The sequence below is a fragment of the Mustela lutreola genome, chromosome 7, assembly GCF_030435805.1.
Source record: "Mustela lutreola isolate mMusLut2 chromosome 7, mMusLut2.pri, whole genome shotgun sequence".
Lineage (NCBI taxonomy): Eukaryota > Metazoa > Chordata > Mammalia > Carnivora > Mustelidae > Mustela > Mustela lutreola.
In genome coordinates this window covers 133749408-133769250 of record NC_081296.1, presented here as the reverse complement: position 1 = coordinate 133769250, position 19843 = coordinate 133749408, and the positions used below count along the sequence as shown (strand labels likewise).

The following is a 19843-nucleotide window of genomic DNA, read 5'->3' as shown; positions in this document are numbered from 1 at the left end:
GACTACTCAGGCAACTTTGTGAACCTTCTGTGCTGTTTGGCCCAAGGCATTGCTGACCGCTGTAAGCTCCCTATTTTTTAATGTTCTCCTCATTTCCTTCACACTGATGGAGGAAATGGGAAGGAGGTTGAATAAGCTCACTTTATTTTTTAGATGACACAAATATTAAATTGACAGATACACTCCTAGGAGGTTCTAGTCCATTTCAGGAAAGTGTTGATATGAGGTCTTTAAGGGTCAACAGTCCTATTAGAGAGCGGAAGACCACCGGGGAATCCGGAGGAAAAGAAAAATGAGGGAAATGTCTGGATTCAATAGGAAATTGGAGGTGCTGAGAGCATTTTAAGAGAAACACTTGCTTTTTGACCAGCTGTGTGTTTTTGTTCAAAGGGACAAGAAAGTTAGTACCTTCTCTGAAGTGTAAGAGAATTGCAGACCTATCTCCACAACGTTTTTTTTTCTCTTTTACATAATCTCGCCCTCCCGCAAGAGCTCTCGAGCACGTATTTTCACAAGGGAACTGGTCATACAGGATGTTAATGCAGAACTGGGTCAGGTTACGGGGTTTCACAGGAGCAGAGCCGGGAAGTGTCTCCTCTGGGTAGAAGGTGTGTGGACTGCCCTGTGTTCCCTCCGTGTCTCCGGGAAGCTTGCGCAATCCTGAGAACTGAGAATCTCTTCCTTAGATAGCCAGGCTGCTGGGGACCTAGACACTGTGTTTAGCTTTATTTTTGTTATCAAACATGGGGTTTTTCTAGCTTCACTTAACACGTCTGGAGGACGAAGCTATTTCAGTTAGGCAGAGCTCGGCCACTCTTAGAAACACTGAGGATGGATTTCCTTGTTGGTACCTGTTACTCATGAGAGACGAAAAACCGATAATTTGGCTGCTGGCAAAATTCCACTGCAAGGGCTAATAAAGAGTTCTGGAAAGATGCCAACAGCAGCCAGATTGCGTGAAGTACTTAAACTACTCTTTAAGAATCAGTTCTGCAGTTGGGAACTTGAAATCAGCCACAGTTTCTATCCTACTCTTCTCTGTGTTTCTCATGTCTTCTGTCACTTCCCCCAAATGTTATCCCAAAGTAGATTCTCTCTGTCTCTAGCACATAGACATGCTTATTTGAAAATGTCACAGTACTTTAGAATTTAACAATTTCACAAGCGTTATCCCGTGCCTTATACAAATATTAATGATATGATATTACATATATTAGTGATATTCATGGATCAGAAGAAATACTAAAGAAATCACAGTGTGGACTATCTCCCAAGTTGCTCTGTAGACAATGGCAGGAGTGGAGAGCTAGGTATCACAGACATTAGCTGTGTTACTCAGTGTCTTTCTGACCTTGAGCCCATACCTTAAATTCTCTGCAATGTAGTTTCTTTACCTTTAAACCAGTGCTTCTAAACCGAGGGCAATTTTGCCCCTGGGAGATATTTGGCAATGTCTGGAGACATTTTTGATTGTCACAACTGGGGAGATGCTATTGGCATCTAGTGGCTAGAGGCCAGGGATACTGTTAAACCTTCTGAGTATACAGGACAGCACCCCTAAGAGAGAATTATCCAACCTAAAATGTCAGTAATAATGAGGTTGAGATATCCAGCTTCAAGATGTAAATAATGTCTATCCCATTCATTGCAGGGATAGAATGGAGCTCAAATATATAAGAAAACATGAAGTGGTTTTCCATGTCTGATGTTAATACTATTTGGCACTGGAAATATAGACACTATAACAGAATCTAGAGAATGGATTTATTCTCCTGGATTAAAATCCACAAATGAAAGTATCAGATTAAAATATATTCAATACCTCCACTAAAGCTTGTTCCATAATTGTGGTTTTAAGCCAACTCTCTAAACATAGGAGAAACAAGGAAAAAATATTAATCTTTGAAGAAACCTACCATTCAGTGACTAATATAGATAAAGGAAATTGGAATCCATGCAACTAATAGACTTTTCTATTAGCATACAGTTATAACACATCTTTCCTAATAGAAGTGAGCTTAAAATAATAAGTTGTTTGGATCACATTAATTAACATTGAACTCTATTAGATTTGCACCTGGGTTGGGTTCATTTTACCAGTACTGATGAATATCGAACTTAACAATATCTAGCCACATTATATTAGAATAAAATATGTTTTACGCGGAAGGCAAATTTTAGACTAGACTCTTAATAATGATCTTTTATATTAACTCAGATAACTAGAGATAGTAAAAAATGAATCAAATTTCAAGAAGCCAGACTACAACATCAGCTATAATAGTAATGAGAATTAATTCTTTCTGTAGCTTTTATTGTGCAGTGGCCTCATATGTATATAAAACTCTGGAGTCTACAAGTCATTTTTACAGATAAATTATTTCTTATTTTTGTAATGCAGTCCTATTAAAATTTTAGCTTGAGATCCAGGGACAAGATCTGAATTTCTTCACAGAATTTTATTTACATGAGTATTTTGATTGGGAAAGAGCATGAAATCTTTTATCAAAATTACAATTACAATTACAATTTTTTTTTGTTATAAAAAAAAAATTGAGAGAGATCACCCTCAAGATAAAGGCTCATCTTCTCCTAAATGCTCATTTTCACTGAAATCCTCCTTAAATCATACTTTTATTCAATAGCAATATATTAGCAGATCATCTCTAAAGGTACTAACTGATCAATAATTTTAAAATTCTTATTTAACACAGACACACTTATTTTTTTAATTTAAAGATACAGATCGGAAGCTCCATCATATAGCTAAATTGAATAATTATGCAAATGCATCACAATATTATTTAATTGGACCTTTTAGAATGAAAATAACCCAGGTGTGCAAAACTCTTTGCAATCTGGAACAACCATTCTAACATATATCTTCCAAGACACAACATCTTTTATGTTAAAACACAGAGGAAAACAACTCTGGCTGCCCTCGCAAGGAAATACACATGACAGAGCATGTAATTACAGTACATACAAATTCCCACATTGCTTGTTATAGAATTCCCACTGTGTAAGAACAACGATATAGATAGACTGGAACTCCAGAGAGTTGGTAGTTAAATAAACAGAACTTTCCCACACCCACCAATAGTAGTCACAAATGCCATTAGTTCTTAAGAAACACAACAAAGGAAACACAGAAATCCAACATTTCTTACTACTTTAGAGATTTAACGTACCACTGGAAAAGCAAACCCCCATTACAGGTGCTGACAGTCCACCCAGAGCCCATTCTCCTTATTTTCTCATTTCTGTCTCTAACACCTTTCTCTCATCTGGTAAGAGATTTCCAAGTACCGCTCTTCTAACTGCTAAATGAGTTACCTGCCGTAAGATGCCTCATCGGATTCTCCCGGAGGGCCCAGTTCTCTTAACCTTTCCATTTCTTGAACCAGCAATTTAACTGAAGAGTATTTGCTCCTCAGCTTCTCAGCTAAAGACACAACATTTTCCATGAAATATCATGTGTATTGCTCAAAATATAGCCAAAGGTCTATACTCATTATGTTCCAGTAAAGACTATAACATGCAACATAACATAAAAGAAGCTAAATACTTGGACAAGAGTGTTTCAAATTAATACTAAATAATTGAAAATTATAAAGTCAAAAATCAAGACCAGAAAGGTTTGCATTCATTCCCAGCCAAAGTTCACCACAACTTGGAGTAGGCAGATTCAGAAACCCCTGTTCTTTGGCATGTTTCTCTTTTCATACCCTGTCTTCTTCAGGGGACAATTAGAATCATGTTAGCTTTCCCCAAACACTGAGAACACTTTGTAGAGTCCCCTTCAAAAATAAGAATGTTCTTTTTGGTTCCATGCCCAGAGTGACAAAAGAGAAAGCCAGGTCCTTCTTCAAAACCAGCGATAAGCAATTGTCACCCCATGGACGTTGAAAGCAAGGCTCCAGAACTGTTTCATTTTGAAATACTTTCCTGTGTACCATAACTCATTTCCTTTTAATGATATATGAGTAAATATTTATATTTTTCTCAGAATAGTTCTTTTTAACTTTGAAAAAATTCAACATCTGAAAAATTGAATTTTGATTTTTTTTAGAATTTATTTACTTATTTGTCAGAGAGAGAGTATAAATGGGGACAGGGGCAGGAGGCAGAGAAGGAAGCAGGTTCTCTGCTCAAGGGAGCCCAACCTTGGGGTAGGGGTGGGGGCAGGAGGGTTCGATTCCAGGATGTTGGAATCATGACCTGAGCCAAAGGCAGATGCTTAACCAGCTGAGCCACCCAGGTGTTCCTGAATTTTGATTTCTCCTTGCACATCCTTTAGGCCTCTGTTCCAGGATTTATGGTTACCTTTGCTCAGGGGGAGCCCCTTTTTGTTAGAGCCTTTGCTTCTAGGGGGTAGAAATATAATGTGTAGGATAAATTGAATTGTTACACACCAGATGATACAACCGATGGACTAAATGGAAGAAATTTGTGGCAATTAATATAATTATTCAAACTGGAGCGTGGCCATTGCTTTAGGGTTCATATTTTTCTTTGTATGCAACATAGATGGGGATTCAGAATAAGCATAGGTAATTAGAATTTCAACACTAAACCACATCCCTGCAAAGGGCAAGTGAGTTTTGTTGTTGATGGTCATAATAGTTACACAAGAAATTGGATAGTGATGACAGGGGATCATCACCCTATCAGACTTGGCCACTGTTAGGAGGATGCATTTCAAATCCTGCCATACGGGGAACAGCCACGCTTCTTTGTGGAGAGTTATTTAAAACTACATAGTAAATTTCATTCAGAACTCAGGGCTCTGCAATTGATTTCCAAGTTCTTACAATTCTGCATTATTAGGGTAGAATACTTTCTAGTAATATCTTTCTAATATTGTGAGCAAATACAGTTATTCTTCTCAATGGAGTTCAACTGGGTGCTATGGACGGTTCAAAGAATTTGGACTGAAGTGGTTCTGTGCGCTGAAAGAAACCTCCTGGTAAGCAGCAAAGAGGCTACACACAATCCATGGCTCTTGCTTTAATAGCCCATGCATGGCCCTCTTTGCCTTCCCTCTCTCTTGGAGCTAGCTCTCTTGGAGCAACCAGTTCCATGTTTAAGACCAGGCAGTCACACCTGAGAGTTTCCACGTTGAAACTCTTGCCAGTTGACATTGGATACACTTCTAGGTTGTTAAAACCAAGAGCCCTTCTTGAGCTAGGAAATGGTACATTTTTATTGTTAAGCCTGGCTTGTGAGAAAGTTCCACCCACTATTCTGGACAAGAGAGAAAACTAGCCCCAAAGACAGAAAGCTATGTGTGGTCCTGCCTAACTATGCTTCCTAAAATCTATGTAGCACCATTATAATATGAGCTACCCAACAGAGGAAGAGCTGCTTAGAGCTTTAAAATACAGGTAGAGAATTATTGCCATGCAGTCTCAAAACTCCTCAGGTTGAGAGCTCCAGAAAATGTCATATATCTGAACATTATTAGCACAGTAGAAAAGAGATGTAGAGTTTTCCAAAGCAATAAAGGTCCGTTGTGCCCAACACTTTTTTTCTAAAAGCTGGAGTTGCTTGATTGAAAATTTGTCAGGGTTTATGTATCAGCTTAAACAAAAAAAAAAATCCCTGACTCATTGGCTCCTACATTGTCTCTTTTGGCCTATTGTTCTTGTGCTGATTTCCACAGTGGGCCCTTCCAGTGGCTGGTCTGTAGAGGGGGCATCAGCTTTCAAACCTTAATCCTTAAATTACATGCCTCCCCTCTGGTTTTGTTCAGTGTCCCACGCATCCAAGATAATACTCTTAGCCTCCTGTCCTAGGATATTGTCTTCTCACTGCAAGAAACACCAATTATTTCCCCTTCCTAGGACCCACTAAGAAAGGAGTGTTGTGAAGTGGTTACGTAATTTTTTATTCTTAAGAGAAAAGGCAATGTAAGACGTGCGTTTCCATTATGTAAGGACATCATGTTAAGGGAGTGGTAACCACAGTCAATTAAAAATGTTTGTGAAATTATCTTACTCACTTTGGAGAATTTGAGTTCTGTTAGCAATAACGCTTCACTTCCTTAAGTCATTGGTTCTCTCCAAAGATCATCTTATCCAGTCCTCACATTTTATAGGCAATAATTCTCTGGGGCACAGAAAATGTAAGCACTTGAAGTCAGAAAATCAGTAAGTAAGAGTGCTTCCACACCTTGCGCCCTAGTGTTGTATCTCCCTTAGGAAGGTCAAGAGAGCTTACTTTCTCAAAGTTTTGCTTGTTAGTAGGATGTATAACCAGGGGTGGGGAAAGAGCCAGCAGCATCGGATTTTACTCATCCTCCTGGTTTCTCTGGAAGCATGTTAGATAGCTCTTTCCATGGCTCTTTCCCTCTCATGGCTTTATTCTCTGGGCCACTAATAGTGAATACCATTGCTTTACAGAGTTATTCTTTTCACCACTAATAGTTCCTTGATGTCACTTTCAGGAAAAGTATCACACCCGAGTTATTCTCTAGAGACTTTTGCATAGTTAAGTCCTTGCTTTTAGGTTTTTGTTTTTTTGTTTTTTAAAGAAATGTCCTAGGGACTGTGGATTAATCAAAGCTCTTCAGATATGAAGGCTATTTAGAAGCTAAAATGCACATTCTCCAGCACTTAAGCTCTGCAAGCAGTATCTTTGTGTCTTGATTTATACCCATTAGCCAGATCTGCCGGGCACATGGGAAATGCCTTTCTATTTTGCAGTAATTATTTAGTGGGTATTTATCATGTGCTATGGCCGCATTACTGTGACTCCTCGTTCACCATCTTTACCCATCTGGTCAACACTGCCCACAAACTTAAGTAGCAGTGACCAAGGACAATCGTCTGCTGTGTGTTCCTGTTCTGTCCAAATTTTAGCTGTCTGCAATAAGACTGAAAAGAAGAAAACCCAGGGCTGATTCAGAGTATATACAAATGCTATTCATAACTAGAAAGGTAATCTCATCGGGTTCTTGAATATGGCTTTGTAGGTCTTGCGTTGCTTGACTCCAGAGGATAATATTTACATAGACTGTGAGAGGAATCCCATCCCCTAGAGTTGTACAAAAAAAAAGTCTTAATGTTTAAGCAGACAGATGGGTGCATCAAAACAGTAGGTTCTCTTGTTTTTTGTTAAATATTTTTAAGGAAACAAGACACCGCCCTCATCTGCAAGGAAAATTTAGGAAGAGCCAAAACACAGATAGAAACAGAACTGGTCTAAGGACGAAATGACTTCTCTAAGTTGATATGATACTGCTCCAGTCCTAGTCCTTAAGCCAGCGTGTATTTCCATTGTCTTGTGCCTTGCCTACTTTTGCCCTTTTGCCCTACTTTTGCCACTACCAAAAACTCTGCTTAATTATCTAAGATAACACAGATTTTCCTAGTTAGTTGTTTATAAGGGCTAATATAACTAAATAACTAAATAACTAAATAATCTATAAAAAAAAAAATCAGCTGTATTGTTTTCAGCAAGAGAGACCCACACGAGCCCAGCCTTAAGCCATGTGATTTTGTAAAGACAATACTTGGTACTTACTGAGTTTTAAGTTTCAACCTATAATACTATCCATCCATCTGAAAAAAACAAATACGACCTTTCAGAAAATGGCATTGGGGGAAACATTACTATAGATTAATACTAAAAAACAGGAGTAAAATTAGTGAGCAAATGTTCTAATGGAGTCACTGCCTGTGAGCCCATTAAACTTCTGCATAAAGACAGGGACCGCGAGTGGGTTTCAGGGTTTCGGCATGCTGACTTTCTTAATTAAATGTGGTACAATTGCTAAAAGTAAACCCTTTCATGTGTCTCAAATCTTTTAAGATACCTCATATGGTCATCACATGTAGCGTGAAAACTTAAAAATCAAGGAACATATCCATCCAAGACAGCATAAGCAAAATAGATCATGATGTTTACGAATACCATGAAGAAAGAGTACAGAAGCCCACATTGAAAAAAGGTGACCTCATCTAGAGTGAGCAGGTGGTCACTGGCACTGCTGTTTCCAGAACTGCTTATCAGGCTTTTTCTCTCTCTGTAACCCTCCTGTGAAGCCAGACTGGCATCTTACCCTTGTCCTGACCCCATGTTGCTCTGATAGACATGGTAGGCTCTGTGGTTCTCAAAGGACACAGTAGGAAGCCAATTCTGGTGTCTTCTGGTCGGCCTGGGGCTGTGCTAGTAACATCCATGCCTGTTCAATGAGTACAGAGAAAGCCATTTTTATTCATACTTTAGAATGACTAGTGGAGCCTTCTGGTTTGAGGTTAAAATGGAGAAGAAAATAATAGGGTATGAAAAAAGAACAATGTGATGATCTTTCCCAACAATTGATTTATGGTGCTTTAAGAAAAATTTCTATAGAGTCAATGACGGATTCGGATATTGTATGAAAGAAAATGATGTGGGACAGAGATATTCAGAGAGCACTTACACTTTAACAAATCAGGCAAATAACAAAGGAATCAAATCATTTAGACTACTTTTTGATAGGTACTTATTAGGTAACTGCCATATATGCTGTGCTACTCATAGAATATTCAGAGCATTTATTGTGTGGTCCTACAGTCCATGTATTAGAAACTGTTCGGGAGCTTTTGATGTGCCAGTGAGATCATTTACTACTCTTTAAACATTTCTGGAAATACATGTATATATATATATATATATATATATATATATATATATATATATATATATATTAAGATTTTATTTATTTGAGTGAGAGAATGAGAGAGGGGGAGAGAGAGAGAGAGCATGAGAGGGTTTAAGAGTCAGAGGGAGAAGCAGACTCCCTGCTGAGCAGGGAGCCCAATGTGGGACTTGATCCTGGGAATCCAGGATCATGACTGGAGCTGAACGCAGTGGCTTAATCAACTGAGCCACCCAGGCGCCCCTCTGTGTATGTATTTTAAAAAATACTTGTATATGAAATGTCTCCTTTGATTGATTCAGTATCCAGTGAAGTTTATCTCCATTTTGTAAACAAGAGTTTATGGCTTACTCAAGGTCACAGGGGGTGGATCAAAGCTGGGACTTAGTTCAGGTTTTTTCACTAAAGTTCAACCTGATTTTGCATAAAAACCCCTTTGGGGAACAAATGCAGATATCCAGACATGCCTGTCTTCCCATCCCCACTGGCCCCAGTAAACTGATTTAGTAGGTCTGGCTTAAGTGACCTGAGATTGTGAAAAACCAGAACAAATGAAAAAACAAAACTTAAAAATCAACAAGAAGGAGAAGCCCTCATAGCCCTCTCTGAATACCTCATTGTGCAATAATAATTTCAAAGTCATAAGAGCTTGAAATAAATCTGTAGAGATCCTAGGATCTCCTGTAGAAGTTGTTTTTGTGCCGAAAGAGTAGCTTGTTTGTAATTTTCCATGCTCACTGAGAACCAAATATTAACATTCTATTTCAGGAGTGCATTGTTGTTTAATGTAAAAACATATAAGATCGCGCCCATTCATGACTTTTTAACTTTCTAGGTATAAAACTTTGGGCAAATTAACTTCTTTCAGCCCAAGTTTACTAATAGGTAAGATATAATTGCAATGATTTATTGAAATAAAATACATCAAAGCATTCAAAAATGATGTCTGGCCAAGAATAAGTTCTCAATAAAACTTTAGAACATCTCCTTCCAGAATTAGGTTTCTGGTTAATTAGTGTTTTAACTATATGATTACAATTTATATTTTCTTTCTCTTTCCTCATATTTTCAAGGAGATCACTATGGTCATCATTTGATCATATGCGTTTGTCCCTAAGCATCTGTTTTTACTAATCTACTGGCTCATACGCATTGAGTTTTTGGAATGACTAGGGAATTTCTTGTAGCTCCTTCTAATCTATAACAGTTTCATTTACCAAAAGAAAAAACTAAGAATAATCTCATGATATGTGCCATCCATGCAGACATCTCTGCAGTCTTCTGCTCCTCAAGGCTCAGGTCAGACACAGTCAAAGCATGTAGTCATAGTACAGCACCTTGACATCAAGTGTATGAGTCTTGGGCCAGTTTTTCATCTTGTTTGCATAGTATTAGTTCCCATTGATTATGAAAATGCCTTAGTGCTAATGATTTATGAGCACTGTATGTTCCCTGCAATGAAAATAGATTTTAGGGAAAAGAGGGAGTTTTTGAGATATAGTGAGTTGTAGTGTCAAGTGTTTTCAAGTTCAGCTGTTTCTCATGAACAACTTACATGATTTAAGGGGCCTGTGGAGAGGAAGTAATAGGTTGGGAGGCCCAGCTGCTACCACCCAAAGAAACTCTAGAACAACAACAACAAAAAAAAAAACAAAACCAATTCTGGTCATATGGGCACCTGGGTGGTGTAGTCAGTTAAGCATCCTACTGTTGGTTTCAGCTAAGGTCATGATCTTGTGGTCATGGCATCGGGTCCCACATCAGCTTCATGCTTGGTGTGTGTCTGCTTGAGATCCTCTCTCGCTCTCTCAAAAATCTTTAAAAAAAAAAAAAAAAAAGAATTCTGATCATAATGACAGAGAGATGAGCTTTTGTGGACAACAGAAGCAAAATAAACCTTCTTGAATAATTTATTACCTTATAAACACAATCGAAAAGTGTCAGGGTACCAGTTTAGGAGAAAGATCCCAGTGCTGCCAGATTCTGCTATCAGTGACTGCCATGCCAGAAGAGGCAAAGATAACCAAGTACATTTTTACTACGCTGGTCACCATTCCTCCTGCTGATAATTTGTTTGGCTCCTTCCTTGCTATTGCCTAAAGACAAGCATCAAAGTTGGCAGCTCTAGGTCTGAATATTCCGTTTATTTTATCTTTAGCTTTCACAACTGCAAAGCAAAGCCCAAGTTTTTAATAAACATCGCAGCGCTGGTTTATGAAAGGGAGAATGAGTTATTGGTGTATTTTTTCAGAAGGCTTTTTCAGCCAGCCGTGGCTGAGAAGGTCCAATTTGCACTGGAACTGCTGACTAGAACTCAAGGAAATCCCATCTGGTTTGGAGAAGAGTAAAAGAAAACAAAACAGAATAGAGAATGCAATGCTTCGTTAGTTTATGAAACATTTACTCAGTGCCTGCACTCAGGAATGATGTCACTGAATGAAATCATTCAGCAGTGATTTCTTGAGCTCTTACTATATGTCCAGTTCTGCTCTAAGTATAGTGGAGAACAAGACAGAGTCTCTGTTCCCATGGAGCTTACCTACCAATGAGGGAGGGCTGAACATAAACAAATGGGCAAGAGTCTGCTATGGAGAGAATCAAGATCAGTTAGGGAGCAGGTTGCTACTTTAGTAGGGGCTGCTTTTAGAGGCCTCTCTGAAGAATAAAATTAGAGGAGAGACCCAAATCAGTGGAGGCAAAGAGCAAGGAAAAGTGTTGCTGCAGGAAAAGCTAGAGAAGCATAGCCAGAGGCGGAGACATCCTGGGACAGAGTTGCTGTGAGAGATCAGTACATGAGATGGGAGTGGTGACAGGCGGCCAGCTGATCACAGGGCACTTTAACTGAGGGTCAGGGTACAGAGTTTGGGTTTGGGGAAACCTTTTTTTAATTTTTTTAATGATTTCATTTTTTAAATTTATTTGACAGAGATCACAAGTAGGCAGAGAGGCAGACAGAGAGAGAGAAAGAGAGAGAGAGAGAGAGAGGAGGAAGTAGGCTTCCTGCTGAGCAGAGAGCCCGATTCAGGGCTCAATCCCAGGAACCTGGGATCATGACCTGAGCCGAAGGCAGAGGCTTTAACCCACTGAGCCACCCAGGCTCCCCCGGGGAAACCTTTAAAGATCTTAAGCAAGAAACCAACTTGATCTGATTTATATTGTATACATTTTTTTTTTTTAAATGAGGAGTGGGAGGGTCAGAGGGAGAAGCAGACTCCCTGCCGAGCTGGCAGCCCGATATGGGACACGATCCCAGGACTCCAGGATCATGACCTGAGCTGAAGGCAGTCGCTTAACCAACCGAGCTACCAGGCATCCCTATGTCATATACTTTTGAAAGAGCATTTCGGCTCATGATGGAGAATGGGTTTTAGGAAGTGAATAGTGAAGGCAGGAAGGTAGGTTGGGAGGTTACTACAGAGTTCAAGCAAGGAATCAAGGTGGTTTATGCGAGGACCTGGATAATGGCATTGGGAAAAGTAGGCATGTGAGGAATTTGTTGCCAGAGTAGAGTCAGTGAAACTTGCTGGTACACTGGATATGTGGAGGTGAGTTGGGGTAGGGGCCCAAGTATATGACTAGTTAGGGGTTTGTACATATGAGTCAGACTAAAAAGATGGGAAATCCTAGGGGAGATACAAGTTTAGGAGGCAAATGAAATCCGAAGTTCTGTTCCAACCTTTGGATTTGAGACGCCTCTTAGGTATCAAAGTTGAAATGTTGATTGGGCAGTGGAGATGGGGAACTAGAATTCTGAGTGGGTGGTGAACTGGAAATCATCGTCCTATAGATGGTAGGATGTGTAGCCAAGAGGCTAGATGGGATCACTCAAAATATTAAGGCAGGGGCCAGCCTGGAGGGAGAGGCAGAGAGAGAGAGGAGGAAGAAAGGAGGGATCTCAGGCTCTTCCAACTACCGGAACAAAATATTTCAGACAGAGCTTCCATTTTTCTGACTGGCACACAGGTGACTTTCATGTTGACATAAAATAAGTATTTTATATTACCGTTTTGGATTTTAATAGTATTACAAAGGCATAATCATTTGCAAATAGTGAGCTATTGTTGATGTTATCTCTGAAAGTCTATCTGGAGGCAAGGTGAAGAGCCAGGGAGCAGTTGCTAAATTCATGGCTTTGAGCCCTCTTTGTACTGCTCTTTCTCATTGTTTCATGAATATATTCCCTCCTGATTAAAGAAACTAGCACCAGCAAGGAGAGCTTTTTTGAATCCCACCCACTTCACAACACAGAGCTCGAAGTGTTGTAAGCTGTTCTATTTTTGTAGTTTAATTCAGCACATATGCACTGAAGACCTATGGTGTGTCCTGCTCTATGCTAGACAGATTAAAACACACAAAATAAGCGTACAGATTCAGCTTGTGAATCAGGGAACTTTCAATATCCTAAGGGAAGAAAGGCTTACTTGCACTAATACCTGGTGAACATGAAAACAATAGTAGTTCCTGGAAATTTCTTAATAGAGTTTTCCTTTTGGGTATCTTTCTGTATTAACACTTCTGGGAGGAAGGAGCCAAAATATTACCTGGACCCTCAGTTCCCTCCTGTCCTCGTCTTAACGCACAGTTCTGATATCTATTGAGATGTGTGTTGTTTCCAAGGGGTTAGAGTGAAGAGCAAGTGACTTGACTCAAGTCACGTGGTTTGCTAGAGGACAAGAACTCACCTCCAGGTTCGTCCACCTGCCACTAAATAAATAGGTCGTTATGGAAGTGATTCAAAATAAGAGCTCTTCAGAGTACAGCTCAAACCCACATGAAGGGTGAAATAAAGTAATTGTGAAATTACATACAGAAATAATAAAAATTCACTATTAAAAGATGAACTAAGCAAGCTTTAGGAACTTACTAGCCTTATTGGAGGGTTAGGGACAGGGCTTCAGAAGAAGCCTAATAATAGGTATTTGGGTTAGGGTTTTGGATTGAGGCTCTTTGTTTGATGCTGAAGCAGACTCCAAGGATCACACTTGGAGTAGCACTGACCTCAGCTGTCTGGGACTCAGCCTCCTCTGTTGGAATATGAAACCCTAATTTTATAGCAGATGCTATGGTGTCGGCTTTGAAAACAACAGTAACATCTAGAAAGCCCTTTAGAATTTATAAACACTTTCACATTCAAATTCTCACTAGTCCTCTAAACCTATCCTGTGAGGTCGGTTAATTGAGCAGACATCATAATCTCCATTATTACAGATGAGGACACTGACTCAGGGAGGTTAACTGACTTATTCAGTTTCTTAAGACACCAGTATAGTGGGCACTATATCCAACCCTGGACCTTAGGTCTCCTGACCCTAACATCTCTATCCTATATGCTCTATCCCATATTCTAGGCGCAAGGCAAGCCATGGTGGTGATGCATGATTTTAATGCCTTTATGGAAGCTATAGCCTAGTTGGTAGGGGTCGGGGGGGTAAAAATTACAATTAAACATATTAACTGATTTACTCATTCATTAGTTTAGTCCAGAAATGTTTGATTGGTTATTAGTATTCTAGTTGGTAGGCAAATAAAGATAAAGATTCCATGTGTGCACTAAAGTCCTTAGAGTCAAGTTGAGGCTAAGAAGAAAGCAAATGGAGTGCAACGGAGTGTCGGGAATCAGCAGAAATCTCTGCAGGGCACAGCGGGTTCACAAACAAGAATGGAGATCGTGGGGACTAAATTAAGCCTCAAGTAGAAGATTATGTGAAAGGGAAAGAAGTCATTAAGGTCCTTCCACAATAAATGTTCTATCTTACTAGTTTTAAAATGTAATGCTACCCACTGTAATGTAATGTTATATCCATTCTCATCCACTTAAGTATGAAAAGTTACTCAAAACTGGGCAAGCAGATCATTAATACAGAAATACAGTTCTGAACATTGGGCTTGATGGTGTCCTGGACTCTGTTGTCCATCTTGGAAGCTTAAATTCTCTCTCTCCCCATCTCTTAATTTTTCTGTCTCTCCCTATCTACTCTAATGATGTATAGAAACTGAGTTCGGGAATGGACAGTATATGAGTTTTTTACTTGGGGCATTTTTGTTCACCATTTTAAAAAAATGTTAAACTTTTTATTTAGAAACCAATACTGTATTTCAGTGAAGCAGGTTTCTTCACCCCTTCTGTGAGCATTCCTTAAGTCTGAGGAAGAGCTTGTGAGAAGTCAAAAGTACATGCAGGGATCATTTTGTATACAGATGACAGCCTTTCCCATAGTCCTGGATGCTATATCCATTTTAGAGCCTCCATTTTTATTCTTGGCCAAACTGTGATTCAGAACTGAGCCATTGATCATCCTGAAAGAATCCCTCCCTTCTTCCCATGGACACATAGAATAGCAATCAGTGAAATGTTTTTGTATCTGCCGTAGGAGGGACAGAGAGGAAATCTACCTCATAGATCTAACAAAAACCTTGAAAATCCTCAGTAGGTATTTGTTCTCCAGACTTTTCTCTTACCCACCCTACTTGGAATGGTTTAACTCTTCCTGGAATTGCAACCAGACTCCCATGAGGGTTGCCGCCTCTTCCTGTTTCTCTCCACTATTTTCCCTCAGAAATTTAAAATGTTTGCTTTTATACAAAGTAGTTCATTCAGGTCTTCTTCTCGGGCCTCACCTGTACACACAGAAAACAATGTCCATTCGCAGGTAGGACCCTCTCCCCCAAAGAGGCAGGTCTACAGCTTGAGTTACATCAGTGTCTTTGGAGGGTGTCAAGCACAACTCCAAGCAGTTTAGAAACTTGTCTTTGAAAGAAGCGCACTCCTTGAGGTGAATTCTGACCAGTGGAATTGCATCTTACTGCATTTGATGGTTTTAAAAGTCTGGCTTTACATTTAGACAGGGTTATTTGGACACAGTGGGATTAAAAGAAAAAAAAAAGTTGCATCAAAATATACTATTTCAGGTCAAATTATTGTATTATTTGTTCTCAATGGCAGGCATAACTGTAAATCGTTCTGCACACCCAGAAAGTAGAGACATAGGTAACAGAACTATGTAGTTACTGAGGATAAAACCTACCACAGCTGATGAAAGATGAAAATAAAGCTGGGACATGATTTTGAACTACTAGCAATACTACTTTGTACCTTACATTAGAAATCAAACAAGCTTGTGTAGGTAACTATGGCTGACATATTATGAAAGTGTCTATGCACTAGAGTTTGTGTTGGCTTCAGTGAAACTATGGCTTCCATGGGTTTAAAAAAATATTTATTTTATTTGCAAAGTGACAACCCTAAATTTTGCTATGTTTGATTGTTTCAACCAGTGATTTCCGGAATGTAAGTGATATGTCAGACTTGCGTGAATTTTAAAACAGGCTATTTTGAAATAGGTAAATTACTCAGTAAAAAACTAGGACACCCAAATTGATGGGTCTCCTCAAAACACCCTCTTAACACCTCTTATAAGACAGGACTATGTATATATTGGAACCATCTTATTCTTTAAATCTCATACTTCGGCCACTTATGTTTCCTACTTTAAAAAATTGCCTATGGAAAAAAAAAAAGCCCATTTGAGTATTATCAAAATTTTGTTCTGCAGAAATCATTTGATGCCTTATGAGGCCATTTGAGTATTTTTAGGATCTTCTCATACCATAAAATTCAATGTTAAAAGTATAATTATTTTGTAAAAAATCAGTGGCAACAAGGGTTTTTCTTTTCCAGTATGAATGGGATTTTTTTTCCCTCCTTCTAAAACCTCCCAGCTGCTCTTTGTGAAGTTCCTACAATAATGATAAACATTATTAAACCAGAGACTAAAAATCTTGGTACGGACGGACCCATGGGGGACACGTTACTCTAATTATTTTAAAATAAAATAATAAAAGGGGCGTCCCAGAGGGGGCCAAAGTCTGACTCATCCTCACAATTTATTCCTTTTTGTCAAAGTCACCCAGAAAAGTTCCTAGGAGTGACTAGGATTGTGTCAGAACCAGGTGCTCTCAAGTGTCTTACCTTTGTGGTTTGCCTGCCTGGGTTTCCGAGTCCTTGGTTGGACATTAATGTTCCCACAGGGATGTAATATTGACTATAACTCTCAAGATTTCTTCCAGTAGAGGCTGAGGCCATTTCTAACACACACACACACACACACACACACACTCCCCCTTCTCCCCTAGCCACTCACTCTCCTCCTCTCCTCTCCCTCTCTCTTTTCCATTTTTCTCTATATAGATTGGATGGAACATTTGTTTCCCACATGATCTCTAGAAGACTGGTCTAGTCCCCCCCACCCCAGAGGACCTGGAGTAAACCATGCTCTGTGTTTGGAGTGGAGAGGGGGTTTGCCCCTGTTACTAATAGAGATCTCTATTGCTCTATCTGCTATTTATCAGGCTCATTCTATGAACACCTTATTGTCACATATGGTACCCTGTCAATTCAGCAAAACCCCAGAAAACTCATAGGCAACAATGCAGTTACAACTGCTCTATGACTAACAAAATATGCCAAGTCTATGAATGAATGTGGGATTAAGTTTTTTAGAGCAGAACCACAAACTCATATGTATTTTTACCTCAGTTCCTGCCACTACAGGCTTTACTTCAGGCCACAACATACATACATACACTTGTGCACCTCTTTTCCTTGTTGCAATTGGCAGAAAGCCATAGGATGCCCTTTGCCCCTACTGGAAAGGCATGAGACTAAGTCCCGTACCTTCCCCCCACCCCCAAATCAGTTTTGTCTTGCTGACCTCTCCCCAACCCTAGCTTGTGTTCTGTTTTTCTACTTTCCCTAAATGCAACTTACTTTAAGCATGTATTAATTTGATTACCATTCCTACAGTTAAAGAATAGATTACCCATTTGTCAGTCTTAGCCACTTTCTTCTCTTTCAAATGTCTACTTATGACGTACATCCAGACTGCACGCCCTTTTTATTTTTTTTAAAGAAGCAAAACCAAAAAAAAAAAAAAAATTAAGAAAATGCAAAATTTCTTTTTAAAGAAAATGCAAAATTTGGTTTTAATTTTGGCTATCACCAAAAGGGGAATCAATAAGCCAGAAAAGCAAAAAAAAAAAAAAAAAGTGTCCCCTAATTGCTCTGTCTGTGCCTCCTCAGCATGTGCATCTGGTTGTTCATCTCTGAAAGTGTGTGCAATACTTTTTTCTTTAAAAAAATTTTTTTGTTCTTTTCTCCCTTTTTTCTTTGGGAATTAAGTGCTTTTTGTATTATCTCTATCTATGTATATATATCAATGTTTTTTTCTTTGAATTGCTAGATCTTTAACTTTAGATTTGGTTTTATCCAAAATTATGAGAAAAAAGTTATGAATTGTTTTTTGCAATTTTTTCCCACTCCCTCTTTAAATGTGGAACAACTTCAGCGGCAGAATCTCCACATCCACATCTTTGGAATTAGCGCCTTCTCTCTGGGGTGGCGGGGGGAAGACGGATGATGTCATTCAGACAGCACCCTTGTTCTCTAGGGTAGTGATTAGAAACCCAGCAAGTGGGCTCCCCTATACAGGCTTGCCTTTCCATCACCTCTGCAAGTCTCTAACCCCCTTCCCTAAGTGACTCTAGATGGGGCTGTGTGGCTGCTGGTGAAGTTGTTCAACTTGAATGCATAAATCTAGTCTCCTTGTTTTTGCTTTTAATCTTTTGATCATGATTATTAGTATTATTTTATGTATTTTGGCTACTTTGAGTAGGAAAGAAGTGTAACTGTTTTTATTATTTGAAACTCTAATTGAATGACACTGTAATGATTTTTGGAGTAATTGCATGTTGAAGAAGTTGCAGCTTAGGGTGTGTGAGATTGTGTTAGAGTTCTGTTCTTTATTTCTGTAGATGGGCATGTGTAGGCTCATTTGTTTTTGTATATTGCCCATCCCTTCCTTACAGCCAGAAGCTCTAATGCAGCTAGATCACTCCGTGCCGCCCTTACATGGACATGGCGACTCACTTACACATTCACCCCCATCATCATCATCTCTTGTGTAGTACACTCATAAATACGACCCTCCCCTCTCGCCACCTTCCATACCCCCCTTTCTTCAGCATTGTTCAAATTTATGTGCTGTCATCCATCCCCTTAAGGAAATCTAAAACTTGTCAAAAAGACAAAAATAAAAATTAAATATATATCTGAGAACCTCTATCAGTGCAGAAGTTCATTCAAAACCCTCCAGATTCATAGATTTTTTTTGAAAGGTAAATTATAAAAAAGTAAACGGGTTTTTTAATTAATTTTTAAATCCTCGCAATTGGAATTATTTCAAATTCAGAATCAATGACCTCCCAAGCCCCTCAAAGTAAAACTTTGTTGAAGTGCAGATTTTTTTTTTCTTTTCATGTTATGTGGTGTGGATGTATGTGTTGTTGCCTCCCTGTATCATCCTCTGTTGTAAATTATTAGATTTGAAAAATTAGACATTTTGCTCAAAAGTTTTTTAAGAAGTGACGACAAAAAAGCAAGTTACAAGAATGTGGCAATTCTATTTGTCCAAGAGCATTCTTACACAACTTTCTTTTGTAAATTTTTCTTTCATGCCAAAAAACATGCGGGCAATTTGTTGATGTAAGTTGACTATAAATTAATACGGTATGCTTTTATCACTTAAGTTATTTTATGGAAATGGTTTCTTTCTTTGTTTTCCAAAAACAGCCTCTATTTTTTATTTGCTTTTACTTTTTTTCTTCCCCCTGTCATTATGCTGTGAATGCCTGGTCAATGTTATCTGCTCTCCTTTCCTCTAGCTTCCTTTGGCCCTGATGTTGGTTTTATTTTCTATATATGATTTGAAGACAGTACTAAATATTTTATTTCATTTGTGTCCCTCTGCTTAATTTTCACTGTTATGCTCTGTGCTGAATTGCTTCTAACGATCAATGTGAACTCTACTTTTGGTAGAAGGGGGTGGGTGAGTTGTTCTTACCATCCCAAGGAAGCCTCGCCTCTTTGCCTGAACCAACCTTAAAGCCTTGAAAGTAACTGTAGGCTTTACAGCGGGATAGTGAACTGCTAACAGCTTATGGGAGGCCCGGACCCCCTACAAGAAAGTGCGTTAACTCCAAGTAATATCGGTGGTAACACATCCTCATTTAACTCCTCAGAAAACATTTAGGGAAATCAGTCCTTTATTGTGTTTTCCTTCAGCAAAGGGAAATTAAGATACTCTCAAGTGACTATGGTAGTTTGGTTATCCAGGATTATGCCACCACCAGCACCGCAGA

General features: G+C 39.0%; 1 protein-coding gene across 41 annotated transcripts in view; it reads left to right on the top strand.

Annotated features, from left to right (window-relative positions):
• The window catches only part of NRXN3 (neurexin 3), a 1566681-nt gene that overhangs the window by 1536872 nt on the left and 9966 nt on the right, over window positions 1-19843 (top strand). For 4 of the 41 annotated variants that reach the window (XR_009355806.1, XR_009355805.1, XR_009355804.1 and 1 more), the window contains one exon: window positions 18512-19187. The exons of the other annotated variants lie outside the window; for them this stretch is intronic. The gene's annotated coding sequence lies outside the window, so the exon portion shown is untranslated. The remainder of the gene's footprint in view (window positions 1-18511; window positions 19188-19843) is intronic. 41 annotated transcript variants of the gene reach the window in all.